The sequence below is a fragment of the Sus scrofa genome, chromosome 1, assembly GCF_054392235.1.
Source record: "Sus scrofa isolate SSC_HxYL_T2T_F1_AM1 chromosome 1, Sscrofa_HxYL_maternal_Yorkshire_Landrace_v2.0, whole genome shotgun sequence".
NCBI classification, from domain to species: domain Eukaryota; kingdom Metazoa; phylum Chordata; class Mammalia; order Artiodactyla; family Suidae; genus Sus; species Sus scrofa.
In genome coordinates, this window is record NC_139383.1 from 229878369 (window position 1) to 229897843 (window position 19475).

Genomic DNA, 19475 nt, shown 5'->3' on the forward strand with positions numbered 1-19475 from the left:
CCCAGTGCTACACAGCAGGATCTCATTGCTAATCCATTCCAGAGGCAATAGTCTGCATCTATTATCCCCAAGCTCCCAATCCACTTCACTCCCTCCCCCTCCTCCTTGGCAACGACGAGTCTATTCTCCAAGTCCATGATTTTCTTTTCTGTGTAAAGGTTCCTTTGTGCCATATATTAGATTCCTGATATAAGTGATATCATATGGTATTTGTCTTTCTCTTTCTGACTTGCTTCACTCAATATGAGAGTCTCTAGTTCCATCCATGTTGCTGCAAATGGCATTATTGTGTTCTTTTTAATGACTGAGTAGTATTCCATTGTGTATATAGACCACATCTTCCTAATCCAATCATCTGTCAATGGACATTTGGGTTGTTTCCATGTCTTGGGTGTTGTGAATAGTGCTGCAATGAACATACGGGTGCATGTGCCTTTTTCAAGGAAAGTTTTGTCCAGATATATGCCCAAGAGTGGGATTGCTGGGTCCTGTAGTAGTTTTATGTATAGTTTTCTAAGGTACCTCCATGCTGTTCTCCATAGTGGTTGTACCAGTCTCATTCCCAGCAACAGCGCAGAAGGGTTCCCTTTTCTCCACATCCTCTCCAGCATTTGTTATTTATGGGCTTATTAATGATGGCCATTCTGACTGGTGTGAGGTGGTATCTTGTGGTAGTTTTTATTTGCATTTCTCTAATAATCAGTGATGTTGAGCATTTTTTCATGTGCTTGTTGGCCATCAGTATATCTTCCTTGGAGAAATGTCTATTCAGGTCTTTTGCCCATTTTTCCATTGGGTTCTTGGCATTTTTGCTGTTGAGTTGTATAAATTGCTTGTATATTCCAGAGATTCAGCCCTTGTCAGTTGAATCATTTGAAACTATTTTTTCTCATTCTGTAAGTTGTCTTTTGTTTTCTTTTTGGTTTCCTTTGCTGCAGAAGCTTGTCAGTTTGGTGAGGTCCCATTGGTTTATTTTTGCTTTTATTTCTGTTGTATTCCCAAGTATTTTATTTTTGGGGGTGTAATTTTAAAAGGTATCGTATTTTTCTATTCATTTTCTAGTATTTCATTGTTAGTATACAGAAATGCGACTGATTTCTGAATGTTAATCTTATATGCTGCTACTTAGTTGAATTTGTTGATCAGTTCAAGTAGTTTTGAGGTTGAGTCCTTAGGGTTTTCTATATTATAGTATCATGTCATCTGCATACAGTGACAATTTTACCTCTTCTCTTACTATTTGGATGCATTTTATCTCTTTTTGATTGCTGTGGCTAGGACTTCCAATACTATCTTGAATAAAAGTGGTGAGAGTGGGCATCCTTGTCTTGTCCCAGACTTTAGTGGTAAGGCTTTCAGCTTTTCTGCATTGAGTATTATATTTGCTGTGGGTTGTCATAAATGGCTTTAATTATGTGAAGGTATGTTCCCTCTATACCCACTTTGGTAAGAGTTTTTATCGTGAAGCAATGTTGGATTTTGTCAAATGCTTTTTCTGCATCTATTGAGATGATCATGAGCTTTTTGACTTTTCTTTTTTGAATGTGGTATATGATGTTGATTGATTTACATATGTTGAACCATTCTTGTGCACTTGGGATGAATCCTACCTAGTCATGGTGTATAATCCTTTTTATATGCTGTTGGATTCGGTTAGCTAAAGTTGTGTTGTGAATTTTTGTGTCTATATTCATCAAAGATATTGGCGTATAGTTTTCTTTTTTGGTGGTATCTTTGGTTTTGGAATTAGGGTGATGATGGCGTCATAGAATGTCTTTGGGAGTGTTCCTCCTTCAACCTTTTGAAAAAGTTTAAAGAGGGTGGGTATAAGTTCCTCTTTGCGTGTTTGGTAGAATTTCACCTTTGAAGCCATCTGGTCCCGGACTTTTATTAGTAGGGAGTGTTTTTATGACATATTCAATTTAATTTCTAGTGATTGGCCTGTTCAGTTGATCTCTTTCTTCTTGATTCAGTTCTGGCAGACTGTAAGTCCCTAGAAGGTTGTCCATTTCTTCTAGGTTGTCACATTTGTTAGCATATAGTTGTTCATAGTATTCTCTCATGGCTTTTTGAATTTCTGTAGTATCTGGTATGACTTCTTTTTCATTTCTTATTTTGTTTATTTGGGGTTTTTCTCTCCTCCTCTTGGTGAGACTAGCCAGAGGTTTGTTAATTTTGTTTACCTTTTCAAAGAACCAGCTCTTGGTTTTATTGATTTCTTCTGTTGTTTTTTGAATCTCTATTTTATTGATTTCCTCTTTGATCTTTATGATTTCTGATTTCCTTCTGCTGACTTTAGGTTTTGTTTGTTGTTCTTTTTCTAATTCATTTAGGTGGTAGTTTAAGTTGTCGATTTGAGATTTTTCTTCTTTGTCGAGGAAGGCCTGTATTGCTATGAATTTCCCTCTGAGCACTGCTTTTGTGGCATCCCATAGATTTTGAGTGGTTGTATCTTCATTATCATTTGTCTCGAGGTATTTTTTTAATTTCCTTTTTGATTTCCTCATTCTGGGTATAGAATTCTAGTATGAAACAGGTGTGGATGCTGCTTTTTAACTGGAGTCCTCCAGATGTCAGGATCTATAGGCCTTTTGTCTCAGCCATTCAGTGCCTCCAGAGGGAAGTCCACCTGCAGCCAGTATTCTGGTTGCTCATTAGTTGGTGTGCAGCTTTTAATTAATCCACTAGCTCTGAGTTCAGTGCCTCTCCCTCATTCTATCTTGTACCTGGGGCCCCTAGTCTGAAGAAATGGAACCATCGTGAGTCTGTAAAATAAACTCTCAGCCTTCTACCAGTGTGTGAAGTGGTTGTTGACCAGTTTTAGCCAGTTTCCCTGTTTTCCATCCCAGCCCTCAATCCAGCTTTCCCCAGTACTTAGCACCTCTAATTGCTGAGATTTCCTGTAAATCATAGTGATAATGAACTTACTCCTGTGCATGTATGTGGTATTCAGCTTTCTCTATGACTTTGTCTTCCAGATATTTGTTGCTATTGTTCACTCACTGATGGCTTCTCGTCTGTTTCCTTTGTTGTTTTGACTGTATGTATATATGTTTTTAATGGCTGCACCCATGGCATGTGGAAGTTCCTGGGCCAGGGATTGAATCCGAGCTGCAGCTGTGACCTATGCCATGGCTTCAGCAATGCCAGATCCTTAATCCACTGTGCTGGGCTGGGGATTGAACCCTTGCCTCTGCAGCTACCTGAACTACTGCAATCGTATTCCTAACCCACTGTACCATAGGGGGAACTCCTATACCATTTTCATTCTTAGCAGAAATTCATAGATTTTTACCAAATTGAGAACAACCTACCTGGCTGAATGGAGGATATATTTTCCATGGAAAACCTAGCTGGATTTGAGAATGTCTTTAATTTGAAAATTTAGCTGTTGTAGTTTTCAGGTTGCACCAACCCCGTGCTTTTCCCAGGAATCAGATGTTGCCTAGAAGGAGGGAGAATCTGTTCCCCTTTAAGCTTGGGGTCATGTGTGTTTACCTAAATGGTATAAGGCTTCCTGCATGCCTGAACACAAAAGGCTGCCTCTTTAAAATATGAGATGACACTTCTGTTGCTATTTGCAATGAAATTTTGAAAAGGTTACATCTTAATTATAGCAGATTAGTCACTTTTAAGAGTATGTCTTGCAAAGACAAGAGTTTGTGTGTATTTTTAGACTCATGGTTAAGAGAGCACAAGTTCTCAAAAAAAGCAAGTTAATACTGAGCCACTAATCTATTTCTATACTAAAACTGATGAACTTAAATAAACATAAAAATCTGCAACTTGAACTCATTTTCTCACCTCTGAAATTGTTTATCCCAAGGAAAGTAAGTTCATAATCATCTCCATCTGTTATGGGCTGAATTAATTGTGTTCTGTTCAAGTTTGTCAGTGGAAAGCCTCGCCTCCACCCCAAGCCCCACCCCCCTACACCTCAGCATGTGACTATATATTTGGAGATAGGCTCCTTTTTTTTAATTTATTAAAGTTTTATTGAAGTATCGTTGATCTACAACATTGTGGTAATTTCTGCTGTACAACACAGCAATTCAGTTATACATGTACACATCCATTCTCTTCTGGGAGTTAGGGTCTTTAAAGAGGTGACTAAGGTAAAATGAGGTCACATGAGTAGACTGTACTCTGTGACTGCTGTTCTTGTGAAAAGCGATCAGGACACATGTAAAGAGAAAATCATGAGAAGACCAGTGAGAGAAGATAGCCATCTACAAGCCGGGAAAAGAGGACCCCAAGTGGAACAAACTCTGCTGACACCTTCACCTTGGACTCCTAGCCTCCAGAAACTGCAGAGATAAATTTCTGTTGTTTAAGCCTCCCAGTGTGTGATGTTTGTTAGGCAACCCTAGAAAACTAATACACCATCCTTCCCATCCTAAATTTAAAACCATCACCACCACAGTGCTCCCAGATTCCCTAACCTCTTTCCTAGTTGAATTCTTAAGGTTTTAACAGACAGTCTTAACCAGGTGATGTAGTATGTTCTTTGGATTGGATGTCTTTTATGAACAGTAACTAAAGGCATGCTCTGCTCTGCATTCCGAAGTGTGCAAACAGACACTGATTGCTCTGTGCATGTTTGTACTCAAAATAGTGCCTTGGAAGATAGCATCAGTGTTTCCACTCCCATCCCTGTAAAGGAGTGGTGTTTGGAATCTTTCATCAAAATTCTTTCTAGTGTTTGAACATGGGTTCATGCCTATTGCTGAATGTAAGCGGACCAAGAGAGCTGTAAAAATGTGATAATGAGAAATTTTGGTCCATGCTCTCTTGTTCTTAGGGGAATTAATTCTATCTTAGGAGAAAATGATAGTTCTTCGTTGTGCCTAATGTGTGACAAGTACTTAAGTGGAAGGTGATAGGAATCTGGTAAGGTTATGAGAATCATCTGACTTTGTGCTCTTGATGACTCTAATTAAGCATAATGAATAATTTAGATTTTTAAATGACTTCCAGATGCTTGAAAACAGCCTTTCCTTTTAGATAGAAATAAACTCACGGTTTTTTTGATACACCTGTCAGTAAAGACTGACTTGCTGCTATCACATTCAACAATAGGCAGAGATAGAATAAATGTGATTTCTAAAGACCTGTGTAACAACCAGAAAGTGCTTTTGAGGAAATGGACAAGCCTTGGGTTTTATTTTTCCTGTCACATAAACTATTCTGCCCCATCTGTATTGCCTAATACTGGTCTGGTTCTAAATACAGATCTGTGTGGAAACCGTTGTATCTGCTTATAATACAACCTCTTGGACATATGTTCTGGTCTGGCTGGCACCTCTTTGGGGGTTCCCTTCCCACATTTCACAGTCATCCTGTTCGTGTAGGGCTAACCTATCCTGACCTTTTTTCACTGGGTGCACATGACCAGGTGTGTGACCCAAATCACACCATTCATTGGCCACGATTATTTGTTAATGGTGAAATACTCATTAATAAGTACTATCAAGGGAGTTCCTGTTGTGGCTCAGTGAAAATGAATCTAATATCCATGAGGATGCATGTTCAATCCCTGGCCTCAGTGGGTTAAGGATCCAGCGTTAATGTGAGCTGTGGTGTAGGTGGTAGAGGCGGCTTGGATCCCAAGTTGCTGTGGCTGTGGGGAAGGCCAGCAGCTGTAGCTCCAATTAGGCCCCTATCCTGGGAACCTCCATATGCCATGGGATGGGGCCGTGAAAAGCAAAAATAAATAAATAAATAAAATCAGAGTCTGGCATGGGAACAAAACCAGACCACTTAGAGTTCTGGGACTTCTGTGAGAAGTCATGAGAGGTAGTCTCCCTTCCTGTGAGTCCCAAGCTCTTTATCCAGCAGGCAGCATCAGGCAACAGGCTAGTATTACCTTTCATCAATTCTAAAAATGCACCCCCCCATCTCCCCCCATTTTAACAAGTCTGAAAGGATACACCTTATAGCCAATGGCATCACATCTTAGCCTAGTCATGTTAATCACTTTTTCTCAGTGATACATAAAATAATGGTGGGTCTTAGGGTCAAGACTTGTTACAGTTGGTAAACTGTAGTATTTCATCTCTTTATGTAAGCCTGCTTTGCTTTTCTGTAGTAGCTTTTTCTCTCAGAATTTCTCTGCTGCTGGATTCCCAGGTATGTTCCACTATATACTTACACTCCACTTACACCTCTTTGGAAAAAAATCAGGTAAAATTAGATGCAGTATAGGATAGTGGCTCGGAGAGCTGGTCCAGAACCACATTGTGATTTGAGGCTGGCTGTTAACAGGGCATCCTTGGGCAAGTTTCATAACGTCTCTACTTGAGTTTCTTCATTTTTTTAATTTTATTTTGCTTTTTAGGGCTGTACCTGCAGCATATGGATGTTCTCAGGCCAGGGGTCTAATCCCAGCTACAGCTACTGGCCTACAGCACAACCACAGTAACTGGGGATCCGAGCTGCGTCTTCAGCCTACACCACAGCTCACAGCAATGCCAGATCCCTGACCCACTGAGCGAAGCCAGGGATCCAACCAGCATCCTCATGGATAGTAGTTGGATTCATTTCTGCTGTGCCACAACAGGAACTCCAGTTTCTTCATTTATAAAAAGATGCACACTTCCCTTGGTCACTATGAGGATTAAATGAGTTTATATAAGAAAAATACCTAGAACTGAGCCTGAACACAGAGGCCAGGCTCAGTCCCAGGGTTGGGCTCCCACGTGGGCAGAGAGAAGCACAGGAGATTGCTGGAAAGGTTGCTGTCATCACAAAGCCATGACTTGGAAGTCAGATAAAGTTCCCATCTTTGAGTTATTTGGCATCAAACATTTCAGTAACCCTTGCCCCCAAATGCTTGTACACTAGTACTTTTGAGTATGAAGTGGCTAAGAAATCACATAGAATCTTCCGTGATTTCATTACCACTTTTACATACATATTTTACAATTTAAAACAGCCGTGTACTTTTGAAAAGCCATCTCTCCCCTTTGTAGCTGGTACTTAGGGCAAGATAGGCTTTGCAGCCCCCTGCAGTCTCTTCAGCCCACAGGTTAAGAAGCTGGGGGTGAAAGCACTTGAGCCCAAATTGGCTCCCTTTTAAATGCAGATAACCCTGCTAGGAACAGCACCTTTAGCTCTAGCCTGTGATTAACACCTTCCTTCAAAGTCTGTCAACTTGTTTAGGTAAAATGCTGAGAGCTAGACAGGTTGGAAAAGGAGTTTGTTTCCTTTGGAAGGGGTACTTTGAGGTCACTCACCTGAGCCAATAAGCCTAGGTACCCCAGAGAAGTGCAGAGTTTCAGTTTGGGTAGTAGTCTTGCAAGTGAGAATTAGCACCCAGGTGATTGTTTTGTAGAGGAAACGGCTTGGATTTATTTGACAAATGTGGCCCCTGTGGGTTCCTCCACTTGTTAGGCATGTGATCTCCATCCTAAGTTATTTCATCTATCACATAAGCTACTTACCTCATGTTCCCCATAATTAATAAAGATTTTTAAGCAAGAAGATTCGCTGCAACTGTGAGGGGTCTTTGAGAGCAAGCAGGACTACAGTGAAGAGCACTTGGAGTTTGTTCTCAGAAGATCAGGATTTGAGGCTTGGCCCAGGATCTGACCAGGAATGTAGGTAAGTCACAGTCTTTAGAAACTTGTTTTCTTGTTTGTAAAAATAAAGGGGTGACGTCAGAATGAAGTGACGTTGTATATGTGAAGGTGCCAGGTTAAACTTTATAGGTGTTTGTGATTCCTCAGATAGATTGGATATTACTTGCTTTGTTGGTTCCCAGGTCACAGAATTGCAGTGTAAAGATAAAAAACAAAAACAAACACACACCCCCAAAAACTCTACTACTAGTAACATAGTTATCCGATGCCTAAAAGATAAGCAAAAAGATTTGCCCCATTCAAAGACGTACTAGAGCATTGTCTGCGAAACCACAGGGCTGGTTGACTTTTCTAGGGGATGTAGCTTTGCTTGACATACTATTCTATTAATTAAGGTCCAGACTCTGGAAAAGTGGATCACAATGTGTAGATATCAAATAAGTTGCAAACAATTTCTTTCTAAAGGAGAGACAACTCCAAAGATGAGAGTAGTATTGTCCAGTATAACATGAACCAGTGTTGCTCTAACCTTGCAGTCTGGCTAGTAGTTTTTCTTTCATTGAACAACTGAATGAGAAAAAAAATACATATATATGACTGATTAATGAGAGAAAAGCACACAAATGTATTTAAATTCTACATGACATGGGGACCTTTATAAGGATATGAGAACCCGTAGGATGAGTTAAACCTACGCATTTCAGTGCTAGGTTTGATGAAGAGTGTGAAGTCATGGGGAATGTGATAGGGACAAAAGGGGTAAGAGCTAAGTGTATAAACTAAGAAAGAGCACGGCCTGTTGGTTCAGGATCCTCTCAGTGTCCCTCCATCTTCACAAATAAGGATGCTGCTTTTCTCTCAGATATAGGGAGGTTTGGACCCTCAAGTGAGGGTCTCCAGATCTGCATTAGGGGAAGGAAGATCAGAGAGTCCTGAACCTGTCTCTTGTTGAATTCCTTCAATATAAACATACAAGGTGCTATAATATGTCCTGAATCCCATCAATATCACTGCTCACCTTGTTTTCTCGCTAATGAATTCTGTCACTCTTAAACATGTTATATATTTGCATGAGAATCATGTTTTTAATGTTCTGAAGACATTTTGACATTATAAAGTAGTGTTTTGTTTCCATATTGCACGTTAGATGTAGTTCTTATTTACCACCTTTTGGTTCAACAAACCCTCAAAAATCGATTCCCTCATTTTCTCAAAGGTGCCACCCAGCCAATGCTGGCGAACTATTTCCACCATGTTGTTGTCAACTGCAGTCATGATGCGACTGTGCTGTGGAAAGCTATTCTGTTATATTTAGATTGCATTTTAAGTTACATTTATTTTAAAGAACGCCTTGGAGATTTACAGTTTCAGTTACCGAAAGATCTAAACTTCTCACCAGTTAGGATTTTAAGGGAGGTTCCATAACTGAGGAAAGTAGGGGCCTGATGGAAGAACTTCCCTGAGTACTGATCAGGATCAGATCAAGGTAATACTTCCCATATGTAAGTTTTCTTGAGAATTGTTTGAATAAAAAAAGCTGGGAAAGGGCAACATGATATAAAGTTGACACCTATGGTCAATTAATCTTTGACAAGGGAGGCAAGAACATAAAATGGGAAAAAGAAAGTCTATTCAGCAAGCATTGCTGGGAAACCTGGACAGCTGCATGCAAAGCGATGAAACTAGAACACACCCTCACACCATGCACAAAAATAAACTCCAAATGGCTGAAAGACTTAAATATACGACAGGACACCATCAAACTCCTAGAAGAAAACATAGGCAAAACACTCTCTGACATCAACGTTATGAATATTTTCTCAGGTCAGTCTCCCAAAGCAATAGAAATTAGAGCAAAAATAAACCCATGGGACCTCATCAAACTGAAAAGCTTTTGCACAGCAAAGGAAACCAAAAAGAAAACAAAAAGACAACTTACAGAATGGGAGAAAAAAGTTTCAAATGATGCAACTGACAAGGGCTTAATCTCTAGAATATATAAGCAACTTATACAACCCAACAGCAAAAAAACCAATCAATCAATGGAAAAATGGGCAAAAGACCTGAATAGACATTTCTCCAAAGAAGATATACAGATGGCCAACAAACACATGAAAAAATGCTCAACATCGCTGATTATAAGAGAAATGCAAATCAAAACGACCATGAGATACCACCTCACACCAGTCAGAATGGCCATCATTAATAAATCCACAAATAACAAGTGCTGGAGGGGCTGTGGAGAAAAGGGAACCCTCCTGCACTGTTGGTGGGAATGTCAACTGGTACAGCCACTATGGAGAACAGTTTGGAGATACCTTAGAAATCTATACATAGAACTTCCATATGACCCTGCAATCCCACTCTTGGGCATCTATCCGGACAAAACTCTACTTAAAAGAGACACATGCACCCGCATGTTCATTGCAGCACTATTCACAATAGCCAGGACATGGAAACAAGCCAAATGTCCATCGACAGAGGATTGGATTCGGAAGAAGTGGTATATATACACAATGGAATACTACTCAGCCATAAAAAAGAATGACATAATGCCATTTGTAGCAACATGGGTGGAATTAGAGAATCTCATACTGAGTGAAACGAGCCAGAAAGACAAAGACAAATACCATATGATATCACTTATAACTGGAATCTAATATCCAGCACAAATGAATATCTCCTCAGAAAAGAAAATCATGGACTTGGAGAAGAGACTTGTGGCTGCCTGATGGGAGGGGGAGGGAGTGGGAGGGATCGGGAGCTTGGGCTTATCAGACAAAACTTAGAATAGATTTACAAGGAGATCCTGCTGAGTGGCATTGAGAACTTTGTCTAGATACTCATGTTGCAACAGAAGAAAGGGTGGGGGAAAAATGTAGTTGTAATGTATACATGTAAGGATAACCTGACCCCCTTGCTGTACAGTGGGGAAAAAAAAAAAAAAAAAAAAAAAAAAGTTTATCACAAGACTTAGATGGGCAAAAGGTACAGCAATACTTAAATGAACTACTTTGAGTTAAAATGTCTTTCTAGAGAAGTTTATTATGGCAAAGTTCTGCCAAGACCGGAAGCACAGTCAGAAGGACATGCAATTCCAGCAAATGGAGAGGATTTTTCTTCAGTCAGCTATAAAAATCAGAGTTGGTGACGAAATTCTATTGTACTATATGTAAGAGCCTTTAAAAATCTGTTCTTTTTTTTTTTCCATACTATTAAGATAGCTTCTATCTATGTGCAGTTTATAAATGTACTTCATGTTCCCATGACCCCAGGGTTTTGCAGTCTTTCAGTGGCACATGTGCTACCCACTGGTTCCATCCTCTGCCTCTGGCCTTCCCCTGGGTATGCCAGGGACTTGGCCAGAGGTGCAGGGTAAATGAGGGGAGAAAGAGGACCAGCAGTTGAGGAAATAGCCTTCAGTGACTTAAGTGGAAGGCACACCCAGCCCTCCCCAACCAGGGTTGCAGTGGGACAGGGATTCTCCGACTCACCTTAGAGGCAGGTAATGCCTTGTGTTTTGATTCTGTAGTACAACAACTCCTGCAAATGGGACAAGGTGAGAGACAGCTCCACAAAGGCTTCATAGGGCTCACCTAGGAATCAAAGGATTATTATGGTAGAATGAAGAGATCTTTGGACAGATATGGGTTCTAACCCCTCAACCACCAGTAGATCAGGTGGTTTTTAGGTGGGACCTTCAAAGTCCCAATTGCCCTGAGATGCCTAGGGAGCAGCAATGTGGGAAGTCAGGGCAGAGCAGATGGGGCTCTAGACCAACCACCTGGGCTTCCCCCAGAGCAGCCCCACTTATACCTGTTTAATGTGTTCAGACTTGGGAGTTAGGTTTCTTTCTGCAACAGGGTTCTGCTGTTAAAAACAAAGCTAGAAAACCACTGATCAGCATCCTCTCCATGTCCTTCTAGATAAACCAGTCCACGATTGCCTGACTGCGCTTACCTATACTGTATCCTTCATGCCACATGCAATCAGCAAGCAGGGCCAAGAGGGAAGCCCTAGGCTGGAAGCAGATTTCCCATGAAGCCTACGAGGCTTAAGCATCAGGGCCCCTTGCTTGCTGGGCATTTCAAAGCCTAATTTTGTATTCATAATTCAATTTTTTTTTTCTTAAGAGGATATCCTAAATTGTACAAGCTTTAGACTCCACAAATCCTGAATCCTCCCTTGCATTAGACTCAAGCTCCTTAGTGTACAAACATCACTGCAGACCTGTCCTGGTGAACTGAAAACGTAACCTTAGAATAAACCAGCCTTTTGGAATGGGGTGGGGGTTGCTTTGCAAGTTCAACCTTAGTAAGTGATGGCAAAACCAGTGTTACATTATTCCTGCTAGTGACAAATGGATATAAAAGATCAGTTATTATTCCTTTTCTTTCGTTCCCTCCACAAACACGTTGATCAGAGTCATATAGCTTTGAGGCTAAGAACACATACTCTATAACAATTCCTCATAGAATACTGTCAACTGTTTTACAGTGCTTGGACATAAAATACTCATAAGTTTTAATGTTCCTTATTATCATTAAGTGATTAGTTGAGACAGAAACAACTGGTTTCCAGTCTCAACACCTCAGAACCCCATTTTTTGGCTAGGTGGCCTGTGCCCAACTCAAATATTTCCTTACTTCTTCACAGAAAATATTTTAGTCAATGAGGTATAAGAGTAAATGTCATACTCATTCAGTAAGTCATGTTAAAGGAGAGTGAGTGCCTTTTGCTTTATCTTACTCCTTTGAACTTAGATGTGATGGCTGGAACTCTAGCAGCCATGTCGAATCACATGGACAAGGTTTTTACCCTAGGAATAAAGGCATGTGAGTTGAAGGGAGCCTGGGTCCCTGACAACTTCATGGATTTGCTTTACTAGCCTTGGACTGCCTGCTTTCAAATTCTTCTATAAAGGCAGGGTTCTCAAATACCCAGATAGCTTATTAAAACAGATTTCTAGGAGTTCCCACTGTGGTGCAGCCTGTTAAGCATCTGGCATTGTCTCTGCAATGGTGTAGGTTTGATTCCCCAGCCTGGCTCAGTGGTTTAAGATCCAGCATTCCAGCAGCTATGACATAGGTCACAGCTGTGGCTCAGATTCAATCCCTGGCCTGGGCACTTCTGTATGTCCCAGGTATGGCCCCCAAAAAGGGAAAACAAAACAAACAAACAAACAAAACAGATTTCTAGGCCCTACTCCTAAAAGTCTCTGATTCAGTAGATAATGGCTTGGAGCCCAAGACTCTGCATTTTTATAAGTTCCCAAGTGATATGAATCATGCTGTTTCCAGGACCATTTTTTGAAAGCCAAGTTTTCTGTGTGTTTAGGGAAATAAAGTTTTTTCTTAAAAAAAAATTTTTTTTATTGAAGTGTAGTTGATTTACAATGTGTCAATTTCTTTCTTTTGATTTTTAGGCCCCTGCCCATGGCACATGGAGGTTCCCAGTCTAGGGGTCAAATCAGAGCTCTCGTAGCTGCTGGCCTACGCCAGATCCACAGCAATGCAGGATCCAAATCACCTCTGAGACCTACACCACATCTCATGGCAACGCCAGATCCTTAACCCACTGAGCGAGGCTAGGGAGCAAACCTGTGTCCTCATGGATGCTAGTCAGATTCGTTTCCCCTGAGCCACAACGAGAACTCCAACAACGTGCCAATATCTGCTGAAAACTTTTGTTTTTTTTAAGCCACCATTTTTGGCTATTCTGTCATCAAAGATGAGTCTAATTCATTATTTAACTCTTCTTGCTCTGCTAAGTGATAAAGAAGCAGCAACATGATTAAAATGCCACTCAAAGTGAAGCAGACAGATGGGGTGAATTGCAAATGGAATTTTTTGGCCACTGCATCTTATTCATCTGTCAAATGAGTACTGAGTACCTAGTATATGCTAGGCATATACAACAATAACTAAGCCATGGCCATGATTAACAGCAGTCACCGCCTAGCTGATACTGATGTAGCATTCAGTTGAATTAGACTCATTATAACCAGTGTCTGCAAGAGAGAGATGAACTGAGCCAAGGATTTCCCATCATTCAGTCTGGAAAAGGGGAGGGGCACAGGGCTGGAGGGAAGGGTCCTTACAGACCATCTAAGGAAGTGGTCATTAACCTCACCTGCACTTGGAATAACCTGAGGAGCTTTAAAATACCTTGGGGCCCCATCTCCAGGGATTCTGATTTAATTGGTCTGGGGGTGGAGCTTGGGTACTGAATTATTGAAAGTCCCCTGGGTGATTCTAATGGGCATCCTACATTGAAAAGGCTGATGATGTCAACCAACCCGGAGAGATTAGGGGACTTCCCCAAGATGGAATGGAGGGTCAGAGGTAGATCTCTTGCTACCCAGCTGAGTGCTCCTCAGGTGCCCAGCTGGCCCTCAAAACCTGCCTGAGGCCAGGCACACACACACAGCCAGGTTAATTCTCCCTCGCCTTGAGTTGTTGATGACAGGATGTATGGTGCTGTAAGCAGACTTCTGCTTCCCGCACAGTGATAGAGAGCTCTCTGCGGCTCATCAGTTTCCCTAACAAGGTTTTCCTTGGTGACAGCAAAACAGATCATTTTAATTAGCATTAGATAATGAATTTAAACAGCATTGCAGTAATTCCAAAATCTCCCTTAACTGCCCTGAATAATGTCATGCAGGAGGTATGCTGGTGGGACTTACTGTTGAGAAATATCTGTGGTAAGAACACAACCGACGATTCTCCTTCCATGGGATTATTTTCCCTGGTTTTACGTTGAATAGAGTTGGTTAGAATTGGAAGCTGTCAGAATGGCTGGGTTGAAATGTCGTTTGATGTCCTTGTCCCTTAGCAGATGCTCACATCTCCTTGTCCACTCGTCCGCAGGAGGTGGCTATAGACTTGCTGGTACCAAGGAGTTCATTCCCTATCTCCTGAGAAGGCTCTTCCACTGAGAAAATCCTCCTGCTCAGCTGAGGGGGTCTCCCTGTACCTTTCCTCCTTGATCGCAACCCTGCTGTCTGGGAATTCACTCCATTCACTTCACTGCCTGGGCACAGGGCAGCACCTCTGGAGGCATCCTAAGGGATTTGAAAGAATGTTGTCTTTGAGATGAATACTGCCACTGTTGGCCTCTGACCAAAGGGGCTGGGGAAGGAACTCGGAGGCCTTCCCAACCTAAAAGGGCTTGAGAGGGGATTCCCCTGCCCACCCCACCCCCCAAATTTCTGTGAAATTGGCAGTGGGGATTTTGGATTCATATTTCTCTGAAAGAAAAATCTTGCCAACCTTTAGGCCTGAGACTGCTGATCTTATTATTACAATGCTAGTGTCTCCTGGGTCCTATTCTGATTTAGAAAGAGGGTCTCTGCTTTCCTGTCCTAACTGGCCCCACCTCACTGTGGACAAGCTATTCCATCACTAGACCTGAGATGCTCTATGTTAACATGAATCAGTAACATGAAATTGCATGAGCCAAAGGCTCTCTGGTTTCAGTTTTCTTGTACCTTTTTTTTTAATCCAGTTTTTCTTGCTGTTTAAAATTTTATTGGCATATGGTTGACTTACAATTTTGTATTAGTTTGTGTTCAGAGTGAATCAGTTATACATATATCCACTTTTTCCCACATAGGTTATTACAAACTCTTGTGCTCTACAGTAGGTTCTTGTTATCTAGTTTATACGGTGGTGTGTACATGTTATTCCCAGCCTTCTAATTCCTCCCCATCACCATAGTTTCCCCTATGGTAACTCTAAGATTAGTTTTGAAATCTGTGAGTTTGTTTTTTTATAAATAAATTTTTGGTATCATTTTTTTTAAAATTAGATTCCATCTATAAGTGATATATGGTATTTGACTTTCTCTAACTTCACTCAGTATGATAATCTCTAGGTACATCCATGTTGCTACAAATGGCATTTTATTCTTTTTTATGACTGAGTGATTTTTCCATTGTATGTATGTACCATTTTTGTCTTTGTCTATTCCTCTGATGGACATTTAGCTTGCTTCTGTATATTGGCTATGATACATAGTGCTGCTATGAACATAGAGGTGCATGTATCTTTTGGAATTATAGTTTTTGTCTTTTACAGATATATGCCTATGAATGGGGTTGTTGGACAATATGGTAATTCTATATTTAGTTTATTAAGGAACTTCCATACTGTTTTCCATAGCAGTTGCACCGATTTACATTCCCACCAACAGTGTAGGAGTATTCTCTTTTCTCTAGACCCTCTCTAGCATTTGTAGTTTGTTGACTTTTTGAGGATGGCCATCTGACTGGTCATCAGTCTGATGAGGTGGTGCCGCTTGGTAATTTCAATTTGCATTTCTCTAATAATTTGTGACGTTGAGTGTCTTTTCATGTGTTTTTTGGCCATGTGTCTGTCTTCTTTGGAGAAAGGTCTATTTAGACCTTATGCCCATTTTTTGATTAGGTTGTATTTTTTTTATGTAAAGCTGCATGAAATATCTGTATAATTTGGAGATTAATCTCTTGTTGGTTGCTTTGTTTTCAAAGATTTTCTCCCATTCTGTGAGTTTTCTTTTTTTGTTTGGGTTCCTTTCATGTGCAAAAGCTTTTAAGTTTAATGAAGTCCCACTTGTTTATTTTTGTTTTTATTTCCATTACTCTAGGAGGTGGACTTGAGAAGACATTGCTACGATTTATGTTAAAGAGTATTCTATCTATGTTTTCCTCTAGATGTTTTGTGGTATCTGGCCTTAGGTTTAGGTCCTTAACCTATTTTGAGTTATTTATGTGTATGGTTTTAGAGAATGTTCTAATTTCATTCTTTTACATGTAGCTATCCAGTTTTCCCAGCACTGTCTTTCCTCTATTGTATGTTCTTTCCTCCTTTGTCATAGATTAGTTGACCGTGGGTTTATTTCTGGGCTGTCTATTCTGTTTTTCTGATTTACATTTGTGTGTGTGTGTGTGTGCGTGCGCGCATGCCAGTGCCATTCTGTTTTGATGACTATAGCTTTGTAGTATAGTCTGAATTTAGGGAGGCTGACTCCTCCAGTTCCATTTTTCCTTTTCAAGATTGCTTTGGCTATTCAGGGACTTTGTGTTTCCATAAAAACTTTAAAATATTTGTCCTAGTTCTGTGAACAGTGTCATTGATAATTTGATAGGGATTGCATTAAATCTGTAGATTGCCTTGAATACTATAATCATTTTGATGATATTGATTTTTCCAACCCAAGAGTATGGCATATCTTTCCCTCTGTGTCATCTTTGATTCTTTCATGGGAATCTTTAAGTTTTCAGAGTATGGGGTCCTAGATATTTTATTCTTTTTGATGTAATAGTAAGGGGAATTGTTTCCTTAATTTCTCTTTCATTGTTAGTATATAGAAATGCAGTAGATTTCTGTGTATTAATTTTGTATCCTGCAACTTTACCAAATGCGTTGGTGAGCTCTAACAGTTTTCTGGTAGCATTTAGGATTTCTCATGTATAGTATCATGTCTTCTGCAAACAGTGACAGTTTTTCTTCTTTTCTGCCTTTTTTTCTTTTTTTTTTTTAGGGCTGCACCGGTGGCATATGAAGGTTCCCAGGCTGGATCCTTAACCCATTGAGTGAGGCCAAAGATCAAACCCACATCCTCATGGATGCATAGTGGATTCCACTGTGCCACAATAGGAACTTCCTTACTACTTCTTTTCAAATTTGGATTCTTTTCATTTCTTTTTCTTCTCTGATTGCCCTGGCTAGGATTTCCAAAACTATGTTGAATAAATTTGGTGAGGGTAGATATTCTTGTCTTGTTCCTGATCTTAGAAGTTTTTCACCATTGATAATGACATTAGCTGCGGGTTTGTCACATACGGTCTTTATAATATTGAGGTGGATTCCCTCTATGCCCACTTTCTGGTTTTTTTTTTAATCAAAAATGGGTGTTTAATTTTGTTGAAAGCTTTTTTCTGCATTTATTGAAATAGATCATATACTTTTTTCTTCTTCTGTTTGTTGATGTGTATCACACTGATTGATTTGTAGAAACTGAAAAAGCCTTGCATTGCTGGGATAAATCCCACTTGCTCATGGTGTATGATCCTTTTTATATATTTGTTGGATTCAGTTTCCTAGTATTTTGTTGAGTATTTTTGCATCTATATTCATCAGTTATATTTGTCTATAGTTTTCTTTTTTTCGTGCTATCTTTGGTTTTGGTGTCAGGGTGATGGTAGCCTCATGGAATGAGCTTGGGAATGTTTCTTCCTCTGCTATTTTTTAGAATAGTTTCAAAATAATAAGTGTTAACTCTTCTTTGTTTGGTAGAATTCACCTTTAAAGCCATCAGATTCTGGAATTTTGTTTTTTGGAGTTTTTTTCATCACAGTTTCAATTTCAGTACTTGTGATTGGTCTATTTGTATTTTCTATTTTTTCCTGGTTCAGTCTTTCTTGTATCTTTTAAAAATAAATTTCATAAAGTGAATTAGTACAAGACTATTATCTAATGGCTTTTCTATGGGCCAAGATAAAAGTATGAATTATGGGAGTTCCTGTTGTGGCACAAGGGAAACGAATCCGACTAGGAACCATGAGGTTGCTGGTTTGATCCCTGGCCTTGCTCAGTGGGTTAAGGATCTGGCGTTGCCTTGAGCTGTGATATAGGTCACAGACGCAGCTTGATTCTGGTGTTGCTGTGGTGTAAGCCAGCAGCTGTAGCTCTGATTAGACCCCTTAGCCTAGGAATCTCTATATGCCAAGGGTTCGGCCCTAAAAAGCAAAAAAAAAAAAAAAAAAAAAAAAAAAAGTAAGAATTTTGTTAAGCCTGTCATTTAAAAAGTAGGATTTTTGGACTTAGGAAAGATTTATTGTTCAAGGCACTGTACATTCACACCCCATGCTTAAGTTACAGTAGCTCTCACATCTCCTGGCTCACTGTGTAGGCTTTTGACACTAATCACCCAGAGTTAGTGTCACATCCATAGACTTAAGGGCATAGTCCTTATCAAGACTGCCTTTTCTTCAGATGCCAACCACACTTTGGGAGCCCCAGGCCACTTACACTTCTGACCACTGGCTACAAATTCAGAGGTTTTCATATCCCCTCAGATTTCATAATTCACTAGGAGACTCAAAACTCAAGAAATTTCCATGCCGTGACTAGAGTTTTATTATAAAGATACAGATCAGGACTAGCCAAATGAAGAGATGCAGGGCGAGGTGTGGGAGGGGTCAAATGCAGGTCTTCCATGCTCTCTCCTGGTAGAACATATCACCCTCTCAGTACATCACTGTGTTCCCTAATCAGGAAGTTTCATTATGTGGGCATGATTGACGGATTCATTGGCTTTGGTGTTGCATTTAATCTCCAGTCCCCCTTTCTTCTCTGGAGGTTGGGCCAGTTTCAAGTCTTTCTGGTAACCATCCCCCACCCTGACTCATTTCATCTCTTAGCATAAACTCAGATGTGATCCAAGAGGCTCATGAATAAAAAGATGTTCCTATTACTTGGGAAATTCTAAGTATTTAGAGTCTTTTCCCCAGGAACCAGAGACAAAAGCCAGTCAAAATTTTTGTTACACAATAGAGTGATTCAACTAAATGTTCTTATAGTGGGGGTGGGGGTGGAGCGAGGTGTAGTTAACAATGCACCCACTGTCACACACAATCAGTAGTTGCCCCAAAGTGAATGTGAAATAGGAGACATGAATCAGTGGTTGCTTTATTTGGTCCCCACAAGCTTCTCACATGGTTTTGTGATGTCAGTGTTTAAAAGATTGTTCTCTCTTTATATAGCACATGATTGAACACATTATTTATATATATATATATCATATGCACAAACCCATGACCTATATAAACCATTTTTTATAGGTAATTTTCAGGGTAATTTTGGCTACAGGTGACTTTTTGCTTTACTGACTTTTGAGCCTAACCTCTATGTA